Genomic DNA, 21,786 nt, shown 5'->3' with positions numbered 1-21,786 from the left:
CTCTGCTTTTCCGCGGTGACTCTCAGCATCCTCCTCCTCCTCCTCTGGGTTTTGAATTATAATGTGATGACACGGCAGATCCGGGAGCCCAAAACAGACAAAAACCAAGAGCAACAACAGAATCTCTCTCTCTCTCTCTCTCTCTCTCTCTCTCTCTCTCTCTCTCTTTCCATACTAGCAGCAAGATAAACATTCCAAGAATTCTCCTAGCACATTTTCCCTCACAGCTCATTGGTCAGATGTATATGTAGCAGTGCCCCATAGTGAGCCAACTGGCTTGTGCCAATTAGGATCTACTCCTAGAATTGGGGATGGGGTGGACATGGAAGGGATGACTTTTTGGAAACAACTCAGATTCTGTTAGAAGGGCAGGATGACATTGTGCTATAAGCAAATAACTGAGTACATTGTGAACATTGGTTTTCAAACAATAATTAGAACAGGAAGAGGGGGATAAAAGCAGGATGCCTCATTTGAGGAGAAACCATTAATTTGGCAAGAACATGAAGGCAAGAGGGGGAGCTAAGCCCAGAGAAGAAGGTGGAGCCCGGGTTGGCAGAATCCCCAGCCAGGAGCGTTCCTCAGAACCTGTCTGTGAATGCTTTGTGTGCCCCTGGAGTGCATACGGCAGTGCTGAAATGCCTCTAGTTAACTCATGTTCTGGTTGAAGGTGGGATGGTTATTCTGAGTGATGGAAAGTCAATAACATGAAAAAAGCTCCTTTCAAATGGAATAAAGAAACCATGAGAGTTGAAGGACCAGGTACATTTTGCTAGACAAATGCTGCTAGCTTGCAAGTAGTCCATTTGGCATTTCTGCATGTTATACTCTTTTAAAGGAACTCCGAACTCTGGTGACACTGGCGCCCACGACACCTTCTTAGTTAATCTTTGCTGGGAACATGGTGGGGCTGCCATGGTCCTCCCAAGGACGCTAAGATAAGGTTTCCAATGAAAGAAGCAATATGGAACTACTGCCTTTTGTGTGTGTGATATGTGATTTGGGATCGTGGCACAGAGAAGGGATGGCAGTGGCTCTCAGATGCAAAAACTGCAGAAAACGACAATGTTGCTATCAGAGAACTTAGAAGTTTTCAAAAATGTTTTATCTGATTCTCTTGCCATCATGTAGCAAAGAGAAGGGCAAGGATCCCCAGAGGAATCTGAAGTCCACAGCCAGCAGGCAAATCTCCCAAGATCTTACAGCCTCTACGTGAGAACATTGCTTGTAGAATCCAAACTCCCTCAGATGGTGTGGGCCTCTCTCTGCAATGAGGAGAGGCAGGTGTATTAGGGATCTGTTGCCGCATAATAACTTACCCCGATAGGAGCTTAAACAATAAACATTTACTGTCTCCTGGTGTCTGCAGATCAGGAGCTCCGGAGCAGATCACACAAGTGATTCTCACTCAGCTGAGGTTACAGTCAAGCTGTGGACCCGGACTCAGCCTCTAGGGCTTGGCTGGGGCTGCGGGATGGTGTCTAAGCTTGGGTAACTGGTTTTTAGCAGAAGACCTCAGTACTTAACCACTTGGACCTCTCGCTAGGGCTTCTAGACTCTCCTTGTGATAGGCACCTGGTTGCCACCAAAGCACATGGTAAGAATTACAGTGTCTTTTAATACTGACACAAGTCATACTCTACCCCGCCACCAGATTCTGTCAGAAGGCAGTTGTACGATCAGACTACCCTCAAGGTGAAAGGAACTAATTTCTCTACTTTCTATGGGCGTATTTTAAAACATCATACCAGAGGAAGTTCAGTTTCTGCTCTGACCTTCAAGATGAGCTGACCACAGAGAAATCTCCAAGTCTGATGGTAATGAAAAACAAAGATGATGCTTCATAAAGAATACACATAGATGGAGTGGGCATTTAGCACAACAGTTACTTACTACTTGGAATGCCCATTAACATGAGAGACCTGGCTTGAGTACCTGGCTCCCAGCTTCAGCCTGACCCAGGTCTGGCTATTGTGAGCATTTGGGGAGTTTACCAGATCTCATTGTGTCCCCTTGCCTGTCTATCTCTCTACCTTTCAAATTAATTAATTAATTATTTAAAAATAATTAACTCCAATGACTCAGTAGCTATTATGGTGGGAAGGGGGATTGGGCTTTGATTAAGGCTCACCAGTTAAAAGCCTCAATTATTTTGGCCCCATAGCTATGAGTACATTTGCAGAAAGAGAGAGGGGAAAGGGTGCTGGGGAGTGAGTGGAACTCACGCTCACCCCTCTGCCCTGGCAACACACATGAACCGCGCCCTGTTGGAATCAATCCCTATTTCTCTGGCTGTGAGTCCTCTGGTACCTAAATCTTTGTCTCAAGGAGCAGCAGTTTTCCCCGTGAACAGAAAAATAGAAGGTCATGCGCTGGTATCTTTTTAGCAGTTTCCAAAATTCCGGAGAGAAAGGCAAGCACAGAGTGGTACCTCCTGCCCCCTCCCTGCGGCCCCAGGGAGGACTTCCAATCCTGTGGCTTCCTCCAGGGGAACCTTGGGAGAGCTGGCAAGTACTCTAAACAGATAAAAGATAATTGAACAAGGAGTGAGTAGTAAACGGTGACAAAGTGCTATTTCCATAATAAGCTTATCTGAGTAAACTTTCTCAGAGCCCCTGAGTTCCCGAGCAGGGTGTGGATTTGGCAATGGTAAAGAAACAGGCCACGCCAGGAATGTCTGGGGGCTAATGAATGCCCCTGAAGTGGTTGAGTTCCTATCTCTGCTTTGGATCCCTGCCACCTTGACGCGAATGTCAGACGGTGTTTAATTGGCAAACAGGGCTTCAAAGGGTTGCTGGGCCCTGCTCCCAGGGCCCCGGGGCCTGTTAATGTTTAATTGTCATGCGCAAGGGCCCACTAGCCCTCGGTAGATTTGGGCGTTTTATTGCACTTTGAAAAAGCCATATTATGAGCCTCCTTCTTGCTCCGTGGGCAATTTTACAGACAGGGCCTTGGAATCACATGTTGCCTAACCTAGCCTACGCGTAGCAAAGTCTCCGGGCTATTCAGGAAAGGGTGGAGAGAGCCACCTTTAAGCTGGCAACACCCCAGATTTACTGCATTTGCCCTAAAATCAAGAAGTATTCAGGGAAGATTTGCAACAGCAAAAGAAAACAAAAAGCTGGGTTGGGAGTCTGGGGTCAAGGGGAGGGAGAAAAGACACAGAAGTGAGATTGTTCAGTGGCACATTGCACAGTTTCTCCATGGAGGGCTGATGCTGTCTGCTCTCCTGGAAGCTGACTCTGACTCAGGGTCTTGCTGAAAATGCGATTTTTTTTTTTAAGTTCCTCTTCCGAAATAAAAAGCTCTCTCTACTTTATGTTGTTTGTGTGATTTAAAAAGCCGACTGTCTTACCAAGGCTTTATAGCCTTCATTTAATTACATGGGAAAGAGGAAGAAATAACAGAAGACAAATACTTTTTTTCCCTAAACTACACGGAAATTGTGAATAAAAGAGTAGCTTCCAACTTCCTGACATTTGAAAAGCACTACTTTGAAATGAATATGAATGATTTCTTTGAATTTTCAATTCAATTCAATTTAATTGAACACATCTTCATTGAGTGCTTACTAAGTATTCATATCAAATCATTTCTTTGGTTTTGAATTAGTGGCTTTTATAGAAATCGTTTCTTTTGTTGGATTTTGGAAATGTATCGGCTTGTTGTTTTAATCATACTTTTGCTGATTGTGAGTATCTCTCTGAAGAAGGAATGTAAAGAGAAATATCTAATTACACCACTTATATCAGAATGGCAAAGCATATATTTATCTTGTTTGTTAATTACATATGTCACAGCTGAAGACCAAACATTAGCTAATGTCGACATTAGCCAGAAGGGTCTGGTAAACATCAAGAGTGGGGTGGGTGACAAATACAAAACAATGCAGCAAGTGGGAAGGCTGTATGCTTTTGATGGACTTATAGTCCCTCAAAATTGCTTTGTTCTTTGTTTTAGCCAGTTATGTTCTAGCATCCAGTGTTCCCGTCTCTGGCCTCTACAAGCTGTACTTCTCGGCAGAATCACCACTACTGGTAGCCTTCAGAAGCACCTCTCAGCCTGTGGTCAGGTTTATACAGCTTTGAGGCAGACACCAAGGATCTTTCCAAGGATTCGATCTCTTCTCTCTAGCTCTCTTTCCCAGTCCAGCCATCCCTGCCACCGTCTGAGAGCTTCCTCCCCTTTGTCCAGAGGTAAGCTGACAACCCCTTCCAATCAAAGCCAACACCACGAAGTTCAATCACAACCAGGAGTCCAGGCCCCAATGAATGTGCACAAAGCCCATGCCCTCCAAATCCATATGCACCGTTAATGAGTTCAAAGCCCTATAATGTTATGTGATTCCTTTCTTAATAGAAATGAGAAGTGGTAAAAATGAGCGGCCTTTATCAGCTATTTTAAATTAAGGGGTATATTATCCTTTGGATAGATTTACAGGAACACCCATTATGCATCTAACTCCTATTATCGTTAATGGCGGTAAATGCATGCACACACAAGCACAGCACTTGGGGCTTTGCACAGGAGGCCACTCTTTTCTTCTATTATTAACAAGTCCTGCTTCACACTTCTTAAATATCTGCAGAATGAAGCAAAACATTATTCATGATTTAAAGACTATCTGGGTATATGCTTTTCTAAGGAAATTAGATTGGTACATTACAAAGGTTTGCAAATTCACTTCATGATAGCAAATGACTATGACCCTCAATGCACCCCTCCAGAGGGGAAGAACAGGGCCAGGGGAGGGGGAGTGATTTGAGGTTCCTATTGTCAACACCGAATAAGGCTGTGCTAGCATGGGGCTAGAATCTTTAGCCTGTCGACTGCTCTTGGTTTTCTTTTTGTTTTCTGTGCTGCCAGAGCCAGGATTGATGCATAGGAGAGACAGAGAAGTAGAACAGACTGCTAACGCAGGACTTCCAACTATAGAGAAGCGACTATTGTAGATTCATTCACTCATTCATGTGTTTATCCAACTATGCCTTTGCTCAACAAATATTTATTAAATCCCTAATGTGTGCCAGACAGCATGCTGATCTATGAGGCCATAGTAATGAAGAAGATAGATTAGGATCTTGCTCCCCGAAAACTCACAATTTACTAGCAAGATAGAAATTAAACAACTAATTGCACAGTTAGCTCTGTTGATACTGCTAAACAGAAGTATAAGGAGCCATGAACAAGTTAGTGAATGGAAAGAGGTGGGAGACGTGCCCAGAGGAATGGATGCATGGAATTTACTTTGATAGAAGATCACCAATCATCATGGCAATAGGAGATGATGGAGGAGGGACTTGCCAGCTCAAAGGAGAAGGGCTTGCAAAGGCCCTGAGGAAGGCAGGAATCAAATTCTGGTCTTGGGGGCTGCTGTTAGGACGTAAATGTGTTAAATTGCCACCTGCAACACCAGCATCCCGTATGGGCACTGGTTCGTGTCCTGGCCGCTCCACTTCTGATCCAGCTCCCTGCTAATGCTCATGGGAAAGCAGCAGAGGATGGCCCAAGTGCTTGGGCCTCTGGGCCAACAGCTGTTGCAATCACATGGGGAGTGAACCAGCGGATAGACGATTCTTTCTCTGGCCCTTTCTCTTTGTAAAACTGACTTCCAGATAAATAAATATTTAAAAAATTCTGACCTTGACACTCAGTAAATAATAGTGGCAACAATTGGTCCTTCCTTCCAAAACACTATGCAGAAGTAGACAATTACTTTCCTCTTCTTGCTTAAGAAAGCATGTAATGAGGTTCACCATTTGCCATGAATCAATGTGTTGTGAAGCTAAAATTGGCCGCCAGTCACATAAACTTTAGAGTTCGCATTAAAGACCAGGGACACTCCTACTGACTCCCTGCTGCCCAGCCCTGCACTCCTCGTCTCTACAGGATAACAGCACTGTGTTCCCTCTGCACAGGCGTCAGCCTTGGAGGCATGGAAATCCTCTATATTTGTGGCTGTCAAATGATTTATGAGGAAGGGCCAGGGTTTTCAAAATTCTATTGTGGATACTTTTATAAAGTACAACTACAGCGAACTACTAGAAAAATGGGCACAGAGTTGGATGTCCTGACTGTATCAATTGCTATAAAGAATCACCTGAGGCTCTGGCCTCTGTGCTTCTGTTTCTCTGCTGCTCGCTGTAGCTGATGGCTCAAGCCAGAGCTTGGAGCCGGGTAGGGGCGGGCCTTCCGGAACCAAGGCCAGGTCCAGGGATGCTTGCCTCTTGCTGCCCAAGATATGTCTTCATATTCAGAATATGCCTCGTGCATGAGTCGCCCGAGTGCCTGGCTATTCGATGACATTGCCAGCCCCACTGATTCCAAGTCTATGAAAGTGGAGAAACCGTTCAGTGAACAGCCATTGGCTAAAGAAGCTTCATGGAAGGGGGAAACCAAAGAAAGGAGAAAGGAAGACAGAAACCAAAAAGAAAGTGCTGGCCTGAGGAGAGAGAACACTTCTTCTCTACACATGACAGAGACATCCCCTCCTCTTTCCCAGTAAAGCTTAGTGGGAGGAACACTGTCATCTCCATGTGGAAGTCTAATCCAGTTAATTTGTAACTGGTTCTTAAACACATGCAAATCCTACAAAAATATTCTGGTATTGGTTTTGTAATTTGCTGCTTACCTAATTCTCTAATGAAATGGATACATGAATTAATAAAAAATCATCTGAATGCTTACTCTTAGTTTCTTTGTCTTCGTGCAGATTAGCAATAAGCAGCTGGAGGACCAGACCCCCTCTTCATGTTCAGGACGACCCCTGGCCACGGTCACTGCCTCCATGACCTCCATCCCAACTGTCATCTGGGAATTTACACTCTTGAAATTGCTGACGTTTCCTGTCTGGGCCACCTCTTGAGCAAGAGGATTTCCTGTGTTATTCCTCAATAGCAAGAAACAGTATTTTTTTGAAAAAATTTCATTTTCAAAACTCTAAGAGGTGCTTGCCTTTTAAATTTATTTTTAAAGATTTGTTTGTTTATTTGAGAGTCAGAGCTATGGGGGTTGGGGGGGAGAGAGAAGGAAAGAGAGAGAAAGATTTTCCATTTGCTGGTTCACTCTCCAGATGGCTACAATGGCCGGAGCTGAGCCAGGCTGGAGCCAGGAGTCAGAAGCTTCTTCTGGGTCTCCCACACAGGTGACAGGGGCCAAGTACTCGAGCCATCTTCTATTGCTTCTCCCAGGCTACTAGCAGGGAGCAGGATCAGAAGTGGAACAACCAGGATACAAATCGGTGCCTTTTGGGATGCTAGAGTTGCAGGTAGTGGCTTTACCCTCTACACCACAACACAGACCTCGAGGTGCATGCCTTAAGTCTTGGTATTTCTGCGACTGGGAAGGGAATTCCAGATGCCTTCCATGTGATGCTTCCTTTTCTAAAAATGTCAACATTACTGTAGGAATGACAATTCCCAAACCAATGGAGTGGCAAGTTAGGGAACTGGGCCTAATGCGTCTCAATCCAGGGGCCGAAGAACTCAGGCAACTGGAACAGCAGGTTTGAAAGTAGTAGGCAACTTGTCACATGGATGGGTCTGGGAGTCTAAGAAGGCTGTTTCTTGGGGCTGGAGTTGTGGCACAGTGGGTTAAGCCACTACCTACAGCACCATCATCCCATATGGATGCTAGTTCAAGAATCAGTTGCTCTACTTCACATCCAGCTCCCTGCTTTTATACCTGGGAAAGCAGTGGAAGATGGTGCAAATACTTGGGTCCCTGCACACACATGGGAGACCTGGTTGGAGTTTCAGTGTCCTGGCTTTGGCCTGCCCCAACCCTGGCCATTGTGCCATTGTGGCCTTTAGCGGAGTGAACCAGTAGATGGAAGACTCTCTCTCTCTCTCTCTTTATCTTTCAAATAAATAAATAAAGCTTTTTTTTTTTTTTTGACAGGCAGAGGTAGACAGTGAGAGAGAGAGAGAGAGAAAGGTTTTTCTTCTGTTGGATCACCCCTCAAATGGCCACTATGGCCGGTGCGCTGCGCCATCCGAAGCCAGGAGCCAGGTGCTTCCTCCTGGTCTCCCATGCAGGTGCAGGGTCCAAACACTTGGGCCATCCTCCACTGCCCTCCTGAGCCACAGCAGAGAGCTGAACTGGAAGAGGAGCAACCAGGAAAGAATCCTGCGCCCCAACTGGGACTAGAAGCCGGGGTGCCAGCACCGCAGGTGGAGGATTAGCCTAATGAGCCATTATTGGGCATTGCCTAAAATAGTTCCTGACAACATGGCACCTGGTGGATGTTTGACAGGTGTGTTTGCGGCTGCTGTGGTTAAGCCACATAAGATCGAACCACCTGCAGGGATTAGTCCGCTTTAGTTCTGGACACTTGGACAATGCACGATCCCTATACTTTGCTTAAGATGCCCCTGTGTGTGGTCCACCCACACCTGCATGACCTTTCGCTGATTGGCTCCCCTACTGCGCATGTCTTTCGTAAGCTTTATAAGCCTGTACACTTCCTCAATAAAGTAGTTCCTGCTTCCACAGAACTCACCGGTGCTTGCTGTGTTCTTGACCCGTTGACCTTACCTTTCCCATTCGCCTTGTCGGGAAGTGCTTGTACTGTTCCCTGCTGGTCAGGGGCCAGCCTCAGGCTTAAGACCCCAACAAGCCATGGTGCCGGCCAAAAAAATAAATAAATCTTAAAAATAACAAAGAAAACAAGGCCATCTCAGATCCTACTCGTGCAATGAGAGGAAGACAGGAGATCCACCTCAAGGTAGAAGTGTGATGGAGTCCCCAGCTTGGTCTCTAGGCCCCTGTAGACAGGTGGGCTGTAGATTCTGCTGCATGAGTAGTCAGGAACTTGGCCACTGGAGAATTGGAGCCTTGGATAGAACACAGGCCCTCAGAACTCTGAGAGTAAGAACCTGCAAAAGATGTCAACTCCACCCCCAGGCAACATCCTCCTCTATGTGACTAATGGCCTTCGAGAAGCTTCATGCTTAGTTTTCACTTCACTCATCTCCTTCCTCTACACCGTTGTAGTAAATTATCTTGCTTACTTACGTGGTTTTAATTATTTCATCAAAATCTATGACTTACAAATTATATCTCTAACATACATTCTTTTCTGAGTTCTGGATTATATATCAAATTAATCCCTCAATTCTTGTGGTAAACTGATTGATGCTGTCCCATCAATCCACACCCTCACTCCCAAAAGCTGTGAATATGTTGTCTCTATGTGGCAAATGAGACTTTGCAGTTGTGGTTAGGTCAAGGCTCCAGCAATGGGAAAATGACACTGGACTATCCATAGGTCTGATGGAATCACAAGGAACCCAGAGGAGGGAAGCAGGAGACCAGAATCACAGATGTGTTGACAGAAGTAGAGGTTGGAAGGATGCAGGGCCATCAGCCAAGGCATTAGTGAAGCCTCCGAAGTGGGAACAGGAAGGAATGGATGCCCCCTTGGAGCCTCCAATGAGAAAGAACTGTGCTGACGTTTCCTCTCTCTCTCTCTCTCTCTCTCTCTCCTGAGCATAAAGGAAAGACGAAGTTTAACCTATCCATAGATGAGGAGATAGTAGACTTTTTAGTCTCATGAGCTACTAGCCTACTTGGTGAATGGTCTGCAGTTTTTCCTGGAGGGTGAGCTGCTGAGCCAGGTGTGAAGCCGGCTGTTGGTCTGATAAAAAGGTGTCTCCCTGGGAAACTTGCTTGATGGCTAGACTTCATCCTGAGAAGGACACGCTGGATACCTAAGTAGCTACAAAACGCTATTTGGCTGAGAACTGAGACAAAGCATTGTGTTAAGAGATTCTGGCTGTTTATGAATTGAGATGAAACTCACTCAGCCTAAAGCCCAGGCTTCCTATTACCAGAGACAGTGGCTGGATCAGGGTCCTTGTCTGCACAGGAGAGGATTTCAGACATGAGACAGAGAGTAGCAGTAAGCACCGTAGCAAAGTTTAATGAGAACACACTTGACAGCCCTGGTGGGCATTTCAGGAAAGAACTGAGAGCTTCTTAAAACTATCTGCTATCCTATCTGCTGGTTCACTCCCCAAATGCCCACAATGGCTGGGCTGGGCCAGAGCTGCAGCCAGGAGCCATAAACGCCATCCAGATCGTCCAAGTGGGGAGCAGAAACTCGACTACTTGAGCCATCACTTCTCCTCCCAGTGTCTACATGAGTGGGAAGCTGGACTCAGGTGCTGGAGGTCGAACCCAGGTATCTGGTGTGGGACATGGGTATCCTAATCAACCACTTAACCACAAGGCCAATTTCCTGCCCCCGTTTTCATACCTTGACTTTACCCCGGGAGACTCATGTCCCACTTCCACTTGCCAGCCTAACCCTAACTGCAAGTGGCCCTCTGCTTAGCACAGCTCAGCTTGCAGATTTCCAACCTAAGGATGGTGTGAATGACACACATTTAGTAGAACAGTCCTTCCAGTTTGAATGTGGATCCCCCCAGGCCAGCTTGTTCGTGTGATCCTGTCTCTCCCGAAGCTGGGCAGTGGCACTCACAGCTTCCAGGGGCTGCTGCCTAATCCCTAAGCTCAAGCAGCCCCTGATGATGAAGGGGAGCACCTGGTCCTCTGCAGTGCCTTGTGCTGCCAGCTCTGACGCTTTGGAGGCCAATGCTATTGATCTAGGGTTTCATCTTATGGTGGTTCTGTATAGGAGCATTTGCAAAGGATAATGATTGTACATTGTTTAAAGACACTTAGTTCGGGGTTGGCGCTGTGACACAGCAGGTTAAAGCCCCAGCCTGCAGCACCAGTATCCCATATGGGCACCTGTTCAAGTCTCGGCTGCTCCACTTCCAATCCAGCTCTCTGCTATGGCCTGGGAAAGCAGTAGAAGATGGCCCAAGTCCTTGGGCCCCTGCACCCATGTGGGAGACCCAGAAGAAGCTCCTGGCTCCTGGCTTTCAATCAGCTCAGCTCTGGCCATTTCAGTCATTTGGGGAGTGAACCAGTGGATGGAAGACTTTTCTCTATGGCTCTACTTCTCTCTGTAACTCTTTCAAATAAATAAAATAATTTTAAAAAGACACTTAATTCATGCTAATTTGTTTCAGTGGCAGTGAGACTAACACAGCCCTGGAGTGTGCCCAAATACCCCAGCTTCACCCTCTGCCCTCTCAAAGGTGAGACTCCTCCTGAACTGCCACCCCCAGCTCACCTGTTCCCCAGCTGGAAGCATGGAGGCCCTTGCGTGCTTACCCACCATGTCCAGTGGCTTCCCTTTGTCTTCAGATCAAGTTCAATATCCTTGAAAGGGCCCTCCTTTGTTCTGCCCTGGCAGGACAACTGCAGGCAACTGCAGGCTCGCCTGTGGTAGTCAGCGCTCTCAGTGCTCCACCACTTGGAGAAGCAATGTTTCATGAGCTCTCGTATAAAAAGCACTATGGGAAGTGCTTCATGGGATTAGCTCATTTAATCCACTCTGTGTAGTAGCTTTTGTTACCCATTTTACAGATGGAAAAACTGTGGCAGAGAGAGATTAAGAATGTTGTTGCCTAAGGTGATCAGACAAGTAACAAGTGGCAGAGGCAGGATTTGAACCCACACGTTCTGACTCTGGTGTCCTTGCTTTCCAACAATGTCTTGCTCCCCAGAATGAAGGTAAGGGCTCGCTGCAGATACCTGGACAGACCTCCATCCATCGACACTGAGTCTTATTTCACAAGTCTGTGCTGCTGATCTGCTACGTAGCCCACACTGTGCTGGCGGCAGGAGTACGCACATGTATGCCATGTGCCTTCCGAAAGGGTGGACTTTAATGAGAAGACAGGGAAGAAGAACCTTGTGAGATGGCAAGAGGGGTGATGAGGCGGAGGCTCAGGAAGGAAGGTGGGCCTGTTCTCTGGGTTTCCAGAGGGGGGTGAACTGTGCAGGTGAGAAAAGCAGAGACAGGTGCAGAGGTAGAGAGGAAGCGTGCACAAGGACGCAGGCAGAGGAGGGCCAGGTGTGTTCAATGCCGTGTGGCAGAAAAGAGGGTGTGGGATGGCAGCGGGGGGAGATAAGGCAGGCGGGACCAGACCGTAAGATCTGGGGACTCCTTGCCAAGAACACCAGTGTGGCCTCATCATTCCCATTGACCTGGACCAGTCACTGATCAGTGGCAGTAAATAGCTGGTCGCTTTAGGCCAGGTGTTCTCCCAGCTCCAGTCCAGTGCCGACACTGGAATTCTCCGGCATGGAAGGGATTTCCGCAGGAGGCAGCAGGGAGCATGGCACAGTGAGAGGAAGCAGGACCTGGATTCAAAATCTGATTTTATTATCCCGGGACCCGGGGACAATAGCAGATGAGTGTTCCTTCTTGGAACTCATTTTCTTTACCTGTAAAATGGAGCTAATTTTATATACGCTGCAATGCAATCATGAGGTTCAAATGATAGCATTATTCGAAAGTGCTTTGTAAACACTTTGTTTGTAAAAATCAAACATGGCCGGCGCCGCGGCTCAATAGGCTAATCCTCTGCCTGTGGCGCTGGCACACCGGGTTCTAGTCCCGGTCGGGGTGCTGGATTATGTCCCGGTCACTCCTCTTCCAGTCCAGCTCTCTGCTGTGGCCCAGGAGTGCAGTGGAGGATGGCCCAAGTGCACCCGCGTGGGAGACCAGGAGAAGCACCTGGCTCCTGGCTTCGGATCAGCGCGGTGTGCCGGCTGCAGTGCGCCGGCCACGGCGGCCATTGGAGGGTGAACCAATGGCAAAAAAGGAAGACCTTTCTCTCTGTGTCTCTCTCTCACTGTCCACTCTGCCTGTCAAAAAAAAAAAAAAAAAAATCAAACGTAAGCATAACATCAAGGCCCACAACACAACTCCCATTAGGTCTTTCTTCTCAAGAGCATTACTTGAGAGACCATGCGTTCTTTCAACAAAGAATGAATTTATTCTTTCAATAAAAACCGAAGTCCTAGTATTTGCCAGCCTTGTGCAGGTTTCAAGAATTTTTCTCAGACACTTCCACAAAATCTGTTTCCCAATTTGCAAAAGGACACCAACCGCATGCTCTTCACCCCTAAGGACTCTTGGATTGGCTGTTGCCTGCATTTGCCTTCTTTAGTTTTGTCCTACCTGAATCCTTCCAGAATTTTCCCTCTAACATCTTTTTTTTCCCCAGTTCCTCTTCATTGGCAGAAGCAGCCATGACCTCTGCTTTTAAGATCAGCTCCGCTTGTCCAGAAGGTAAAGCTGAACTAACACAGGCACCTCTGTTGGCAGAGGCAAGTATATTTGGACCCTTGCCCAGCCAGGTGAGACCTTCTCTAAGGCATCCCAGAGTGGCAGTGTCCAAACCTAAATGGGCAGCTCTGATATGAAGAACCCAGGTACTGGAAGAGGCCCATTCAGGGGCCAGTTCCAAGTAGCGCAGTGAGAAAGAAGGGTCTTTGGTGTATTGAATGACGCCTGTATTTACTATCGGAGGATCTGTGCTGCTCCTGGCTCTCCCAGCTAGCTCATTTGGAAGACCAGGGTGATGGTGTTAATATTCTTCCTGCAGGATTGTCACAAGAGAAGGATTGAAATAAAGTTCAGAAGTCAACATTGTGTGACACAAGGCCAGTGTCCTTGTCAGCCGGGGCTGCCATGACAACAGCACGGACTGGGTGGCTTAACCAAAACACACCTATGTTCCCCCAGTTCTGGAGGCTGGAAATCCCAGATCCAGGTGCCAACAGGGTGGTTAATGTCTGGCAGGACCTCTCCTTGGATTGCACACAGCCACCTTCCCAGCGTGTCCTCACACGGCCCTTTCTCTGTGCACACACCTCTTCTGTTCCTGTTCCTGTGAGGGGAACAGTCCTATGGGATTAGGGACCTACCTTTCTCGTCTCTTTCAGCCTCCGTTATCTCCTTAGAGGCCCTATGTGATCAAGACTTCAACATGTGAATGGGGATGTGTCCATAGGTCACCCAGTATCCACATGAATAATATTATTATGATGCACGGTGCTCACCTTGGAAACAAATACAAATTGGTCACAAAGTTTCTCCAAATCTGGGAAAACAAATCATAAATTAGTAGAAACATTTCCAAAGCAAAATAAAAAACTGTGTCCTTTAACTTTCTCCGTATGCACCCACGTTGAAGCCACTTTTTACCCTTGGTTGGAACCAACACATTTTGGAAATCTCCTGCAGTCGCTGAATGCTAAAATGTTTCTCCCGGAGCCAGCCCTGCTGTCAGCTCTCAGCGTTTCTGGTTTCCAAGAAGAGACACCAGATCTGGGCCCTGGACCTGGTAGGGGGGAGCTTCTCCCACCAATGCCTCACTTGGAGCTCTGCCGTTGGTGCCCAGGCATGTAGCAAATTATATATGCAGGTCAGCATAACCATTGACTCAGAACAAGCCTGTCCAGGTCTCCAAGAGCTAGCTCAGTATGGAAAGACCCAAATGAGAAGTCACTCTTTTGAATAGAAATGCCATTTGGAGTAATTTCCTTCTGGAGCCATTTCACTCAGGTGTGCCATGGACTACAGAAAAGAGACTGACACAGCAGATTCTGAGGATGGGAGGAACCTTGCCAAGGACTTGAATGTAAGATCATTATCCTTGTTCAGCCTGGGACTGAAGAGGAAATGAGTCAGAGGCTCCCACAAAGCCAAAAGCAGCAGGAATGGAACCAAAATGCCTATCTTTAAGGGTAGCTCTTGGTTGAAATAATCTTTTTTATTCTTTCAAGGCTTCTTTTTAGTCCTATAATTTTTTTGATGAAAAATAAAGTTTATAGATCAGGACAAGAGCAATTGACATTTCTTCTCATATTGCCTTGGGTCTACTTAGCTCATGTCACAGGCAAAGCAGACTTGGGGTCGGAAGAGAGAGGCCAAGGGCTCCCATCTGGAAACAGGACAACGGGGTTCAGCTGGAAGCAGCTGAGTAGCGAACCAGCCCTCTGGGGTGTCTTCTGTTGGAGTTGGGGGTGCTGCTCTGAGTTCTGCTTGCATCCCTTGTTCTTTTGAGTACTTGTTGCTATTTTTTCTCTTTGTTTCTGTAGGTAGAGTTATCTATATACTTACAAACAGTGGCTTCCGGCACCACAGCTCACTTGGCTAATCCTCTGCCTGCGGCACCAGCACCCTGGGTTCTAGTCCCGGTTGGGGCGCCGGTTCTGTCCCGGTTGCTCCTCTTCCAGTCAAGCTCTCTGCTGTGGCCCAGGAAGGCAGTGGAGGATGGCCCAAGTGCATGGGCCCTGCACTCGCATGGGAGACCAGGAGGAAGTGCCTGGCTCCTGGCTTCGGATCGGTGCAGTGCGCCAGCTGTGGCGGCCATTTGGGGGGTAAACCAACGGAAGGAAGACCTTTCTCTCTCTCTCTCTCTCACTAACTCTGCCTGTCAAAAAACAAAACAAAACAAAACAAAAACCACAACGGCTTATGCTGGGTACCTGGAACATAACCATCAGTGGGAGATTCTAAGGAACTCTGAACCTAGAGGAAGACACCTGACAGTTGTGTGGGTACCAGACTTGGTTTTTTCAGCTGCTTCTATATGTTCCCAAGGACCCATAACTCTGCTCCACCACCTACAGTCTCCATTCCAACTCAAAGCCCTTGTTGGGTCAAGGGTGCTAGCAGTCAGTGGGGCTATTTGATATCTTATCCACACCTCTCCTCAAACCATACAGCCTTCCGTATGTGACCAATCTGGAGACACAACGTTGGTCAGTTATTGTCAGTGGAGTGCCATCCTGTGATGGGTGTAACACTGGGCTCCTGAACTGATCTCTATGCAGATGGGAGGTAGCAGGATTGCTAAGACTAACCAGAATTCTCACATGATAAAGCCATGCTTCTGGCCCACTGTGGCAAGATAGAATTGTGCTCTGGACGTGGCTATCACTAATTCTGTGTTGTTTTGATTCATTGTATGTAAAATTGGCAGACACTCCATTGAACACAAATCAAAGACTGCACATGTTTACTGGGACAAGATGAACAACAAGTCTTGTCGCTCCCCCTCTTCATGGAGGAACGACACTAAACCCTGCCTAGGCTTCATATCCGAGTCACGGCACCATTGTGTCGCTCCCCCTCTTCGTGGAGGAACAACACAGGACCCTGCGCTGTTCTTTTGTCTGCTCGGCCCTCCCCGGGTTTGCTGCTGGTTCTTCCCGGGTTGGCTACTATCCCTTCCACCTCCGTGGAAGGGCAGTTCCCCCTGGCCACATTCCCCACTTCCGCAGGGGAGCGGCACACCGCCGGCCGGCTCTCTCGGGGGCTGCACAGGTGTTCCCCTCAGATGTTCCCCTTAGATGTTCCTGGTGCTTGCCGTCTCTCTCCTCCTTTATAGTCCTCCTCTGCCAATCCCAACTCGGCTGCCCACATGCCGAGTACGCTGCTCTCCTCCAATCAGGAGCAAGTCCTACAGTTTATTGGCTGAACTGGAGGCAGCTGTGTAGAAGCTGTTTTCTTCTCTCCCAGCGCCATATTGTGGGAGAGCAGATGCATAGAATAAGTCTTAATTCCAGTAACTTAGTCTAGTCCGGGCTGCTCCCCACAAGTCTCCGTTCCCAACTCCTGCTCTCAAGTGTCAGAGGCAACCGTCACAAGTGTTCCAGTTATTTCTGGAATTTAGCTCCTTGTCTTTAAATGAAACACTTGCACTCAGGTTTCCTGATGAACACATTGAGATTTGTCTTGAATTTCTTTCCTGGTGAGTGAGGATTTAGCTTCTTATCCCCACCCTCATCCACGACTACCCATACAGTCTTTCCGTTCCTTGATTCTGGGGGTCTGCATGCTACCTCTTGTGGGTCAAATCCAGGTTCCCCCTTGCTTTGTTGTGATTCTTGAAATAAGAAGGCTTGTTTATATTTTCAAGAGCTATAAACAAGAACACAAACAAAAATATGCTAGAGAGACAGCATGTGGCTCACAAAACCTTAAATATTTATTTTCTTGCCCTTTATGGAAAAAATTTTGCCATCCCCTGCTCTTTATCTTCCCAATATAGTCATATTAAAATTTAAGCAAAGAAGTATTGTTGATTATAAGCTTGGGTACTGTGATTATACTCCCTTCTTTGTATGTTTTTTTAAAGGGTTTATTTATTTATTTGAAAGTTAGAGTTATACACAGGGAGAAGGAGAGACAGGGAAAGAGAAGTCTGCCATCCGCTAGTTCACTCCCCAATTGGCTGCGATAGCTGGAGTTGCACGAATACAAAACCAGGAGCCTGGAGCTTCTTCTGGGTCTTCCACACGGGTGCAGGGACCCAAGGACTTGGGCCATCTTCCACTGCTTTCCACAGCAGAGAGCTGGATTGGAAGTGGAGCGGCTGGGACTCAAACTGGCACCTATATGGGATGCTGGCACTGCAGGTGGTGGCTTTACCTGCTATGCCACAGCACTGGCCCCTTGTATGCCTTTTTTTTTTTAAACATGTGGCATTATTGATTGCACTTACCAGTTCAGCTCTTCATATATCCCCAAGTCTCTACCTAATGTATCAAATATATATTAACATAACTTTGGCCGGTGCCGTGGCTCAATAGGCTAATCCTCTGCCTGCGGCGCCGGCACCCCGGGTTCTAGTCCCGGTCGGGGTGCTGGATTATGACCCGGTCACTCCTCTTCCAGTCTAGCTGTCTGCTGTAGCCCAGGAGGGCAGTGGAGGATGGCCCAAGTCCTTGGGCCCTGCACCCAAATGGGAGACCAGAAGAAGCACCTGGCTCCTGGCTTCGGATTAGCTTGATGTGCTGGCCACAGCGGCCATTGGAGGGTGAACCAATGGTAAAGGAAGAACTTTCTCTCTCTCTCTCTCTCTCTCTCTCTCTCTCACTGTCCATTCTGCCTGCCAAATATATATATATATATATATATATAAACATTACTTTAAAAATGATGAGACTATCATGGAAAGGATCAATTCCTTTATTCTCCTGGGAGGTTTTTCTAGGTTCCCCTGGCTTTGTGTTCCAAAATGTATTGTCTATCTCCAGGCACAGCAGTCATCTCAACTCTCCTTGCATGTATCACTAGCTCCTGGATTTTCTTTCTTCCTTGGAATGCATATCCCCCACCTCTGTCCATCACCAGAGAATGACCTCCAGCAATGTCTTTCAGAAGGAAAATGTAGCCCTTGATGTTTGAGGATGTCTATATGCTCACACAATTGACATTTGGCTAGGTGAAGCCCTGCGATTTGAATTGCAATTTTTATTTCAGTGTTGAAGTCAGGACAACATTACCTTTTGGCATCCTGGTCTTTTCTCCTTTATGAGTGAGTCACAGGAAGCTCTGCATCTCTGTGACCCAGCTGCTTGGATGTGAACTGCAATGTTTAACTCACATGGCCAGGGCAGGGGAGAGGAGGTGGCCTTCTTCTAAGAAGTCTCCAGATATCCACCTCTGAAAATTTCTTTATTTTTTCTTTCTAATATTTATTTATTTGCAAGTCAGAATTACAGAGAGAGGAAGAGAAGATAGACAGAAAGAGGGAGAGATGGAGGGATGTGGGAGGGAGAGGGAGAGAGATAGACAGAAAGAGGGAGAGAGAGAGAGGGAGGGATGGAGAGAGGGAGAGAGAGAGTTAGAGGGATTTACAGAGGGAGAGGCAGGGGGAAAGAGAGGTGGGGGAGGAAGAGAGAGGGAGGGAGAGAGAGAGAGAGAGAGAGAGAGAGAGAGAGAGAGAGAGGGAGGGAGAGAGAATCTTCCATCCTCTGGTTCACTCCCCAAATGGCTTCAATGGCCAGGGCTGAGTCAAGCCAAAGCCAGGAGCCAGGAGCTTCATTTAGGTCTCCCAGATGGGTACTTGGGCCATCTTTTGCTGTTTTTTTCCAGGCCATTAGCAGGGAGCTGGATAGGAAGAGGAGCATCTGGGACATGAACCAGTGTCCTCATGGGATGCCAGGCATTGCAGGCAGTGGCTTAACTGACTATGTCCCAGGGCTGGTGCTTGCAGATCATTTATGCACAGAACTGTTATTTCCACCTCTGCATTTCTCATCTGAAGAGGTATACCTGGGTCACCAGGGTTTTGGTAAAAAGACTGGAGTACCATTATTCACTGTATCCACTTTCCCTGAATCCTCCTATTTTCAGCACTGTATTTTATCCCCTCCCTATCCTGCATCTGGTGTCTCTAAGTCTACAGCTCACCATTTTAGTTTCTCTTTAAAAAACAAAACCAGTGCTGGCACTGTGCAATAGCAGATTAAGCCTCTGCCTGGGGTGCCTGCATCCCATAGTGAGACCAGTTCGTGTCCCATCTGTTCCTCTTCTGATCCAGCTCTCTTCTTATAGCCTGGGAAAGCAGTGGAAGATGGCCCAAGTGCTTGGGCCCCTGAACCTGCGTGGGTGACCTGGCAGAAGCTCCTGGCTCTGGATTGGCCCAACACCAGCATTTGCGGCCCTCCAGGGACTGAACCAGTGGATGGAAGAACTTCTCTCTGTCTCTCCCTCTCTCTGTCTGTAACTCTGCTGTTAAAGTGAAATAAACACTATGAGAAACAGTGACTTGATAAGCCCTCACCCTGACTGCTGATGAGCAACTTAATGTTATCCCTCTTAGTATTTTTTTTGTTTGTTCTACTTAATACTTTTGGTTGAATACTGTAATCAATACACAATTCTTCTTAACTGCTGAAACTTAACTGAAAAGTGATCACTGTTAAATATAAGAGTGGGAATAAGAGAGGGAAGAGATGTGCAATTTCGGACATGCTCAAGCTGACTTACCTCAAACGGTAGAGTTAGAAACATACCAGGGGATTCCAATTCAATCCCATCAAGGTAGCATGTACCAATGCCATCTCACTAGTCCCAGTGATCAATTTCTGTTCACAATTGATCATAATGATAGGACTAAGAACCAAAGGGATCACATAAACAAGACTAGTGTCTGCAAATACTAGTTGATAGAATAAAAAAGGGAGAGAATGATCCAACATGGGAAGTGAGATACACAGCAGACCCATAGAATGACAGATGTCCTAAACACCACTCTGGCCTCAGAATCAGCCCTTAAGGCATGCAGATCCAGCTGAAAAGTCCATGAGAGTATTTCAGGCATGGAAAGCCAAGACACTCTGGGGGAAAGAAAAAAAAAAACCTAAATGAAAGATCTCCATGCTCCGTGAGTGAGATCCCAGTGGAAAGAATGGGTCATCAAAGAAGGAGGTACCTTTCTCTGAAGGGAGGAGAGAACTTCTACTTGGAACATGGCCTTGTCTAAATATGATCAGAGTCAGTGAACTCAGGGGGCTTCCATAGCCTTGGCAGCTCATGACAAGAGCCTAGGGTGATTACTGATGCCATACACAAGAGTGTCAATTTGTTAAGTCAACAACAGGAGTCACTGTGCACTTACTCCTTATGTAGGATCTTTGTCCTTAGTGTGCTGTACATTGAGATTTAATGCTATAACTAGTACTCAAACAGTATTTTTCACTTTATGTTTCTGTGTGGGAGCAAACTGTTGAAATCTTTACTTAATGTATGCTAAACTGATCTTCTGTATATAAAGAGAATTGAAAATGAATCTTGATGTGAATGGAAGGGGAGAGAGAGTGGGAAAGGGGAGGGTAGTGGGTGGGAGGGACGTTATGGGGGGAAGCCATTGTAATCCATAAGCTGTACTTTGGAAATTTATATTCATTAAATAAAAGTTAAAAAAAATAAAACAAACAAACAAACAAAAAAACCAACCAACCTACCAAACAGCAACGAACCTGTGGTGTCTTGCTTGGTTATTTAAGGTATAGGAAGAGACCTGGAGATGAAATGGTCTCATATTTTGGGTTTCAACCAAGCCAATTGCTTAAGCTTCAGATTTCCCTCACTTCTTGTCTTTCCATTCTCATTTATGAGCAGGCTGCTCCCTTCCTCTTCCTCCCATGGTCTGGGTTATCTCAAATGCTGGGCCTTGATGTGGCTTTGAGATTCTGTGGTTTGCTTCACAAGTATTTAAGGTGATACTGTCTCTTCTATACAGCTTTCTCATTCAATTTTTCTTTAAAAATGTATTGAAATCTCTTATCTGTTGCAACCTCTCATCTGTTTAATGTTCCCTCCTTGGTCTCTGTCATTGTGTGTCTATACTTTATTCTTTAATTAAATTATTATTTTAATTAGGGGAGAGTAAGTAGCAATATGTGGTAAATCTATCATGCTTAATTGTAGGTTTAAGTAACTCTAATAGAGCTGGAATGTTAAGTATAAGAAGAGAGGGAGTGGATACTATGAGAGACCCAAGGATCTTTTTTTTAAAAATTTATTTGACAGGTAGTTATAAACAGTGAGAGAGAGAGAGACAGAGAGAGAGGTCTTCCTTCCATTGGTTCACCCCCTAAATGACCACCATGGCCGGAGCTGCGCCTATCCGCAGCCAGGAGCGAGGAGCCTCCTCCCGGTCTCCCACGCGGGTGCAGAGGCCCAAGCACTTGTGCCATCCTCTACTGCCCTCCCAGGCCACAGCAGAGAGCTGGAGTGGAAGAGGAGCAACTGGGACTAGAACGCAGCGCCCATATGGGATGCCGGCGCCGCAGGAGGAGAATTAGCTAAGTGAGCCATGGCGCCTGCCCCAAGACCCAAGGATCTTATGGGAAAAGAGATACTTGAGTTCAATATGAAGGACTGATATTAATTGTGCAAGTAGATAAGGGGTCTGGGGAGATAAGTCAGGTGATGGGAAGAACAAGAGCAAAGGCTCTCGGGACAGGAAGGCGTGGGATAGCGTGGCTGTAGTCTGACTTGCCTGAAGCCTTAGTAACGCCTTCCAGGAAGGGGAAGAGCAGAACTGAAAGATGGGACTAATACAAGATTTTTAAATAATAACAAAGGAAAAGGTGGTCCATTTCTCAAGGGAGATTTCC

At 46.7% G+C, this 21,786-nt stretch overlaps 1 pseudogene; it reads left to right on the top strand.

The window, feature by feature from the left end:
* The first annotated feature begins 6,241 nt into the window (after positions 1–6,241).
* LOC149128191 (small ribosomal subunit protein mS33-like) lies at positions 6,242–6,865 on the top strand (annotated as a pseudogene).
* The last annotated feature ends 14,921 nt before the right edge of the window (positions 6,866–21,786 follow it).

Source organism: Oryctolagus cuniculus, chromosome 2 (assembly GCF_051225735.1).
Source record: "Oryctolagus cuniculus isolate XC-2025 breed Fujian yellow rabbit chromosome 2, ASM5122573v1, whole genome shotgun sequence".
Lineage (NCBI taxonomy): Eukaryota > Metazoa > Chordata > Mammalia > Lagomorpha > Leporidae > Oryctolagus > Oryctolagus cuniculus.
Note: the sequence above shows the minus strand (reverse complement) of the source record. Positions and strands in the feature narration are given on the sequence as shown.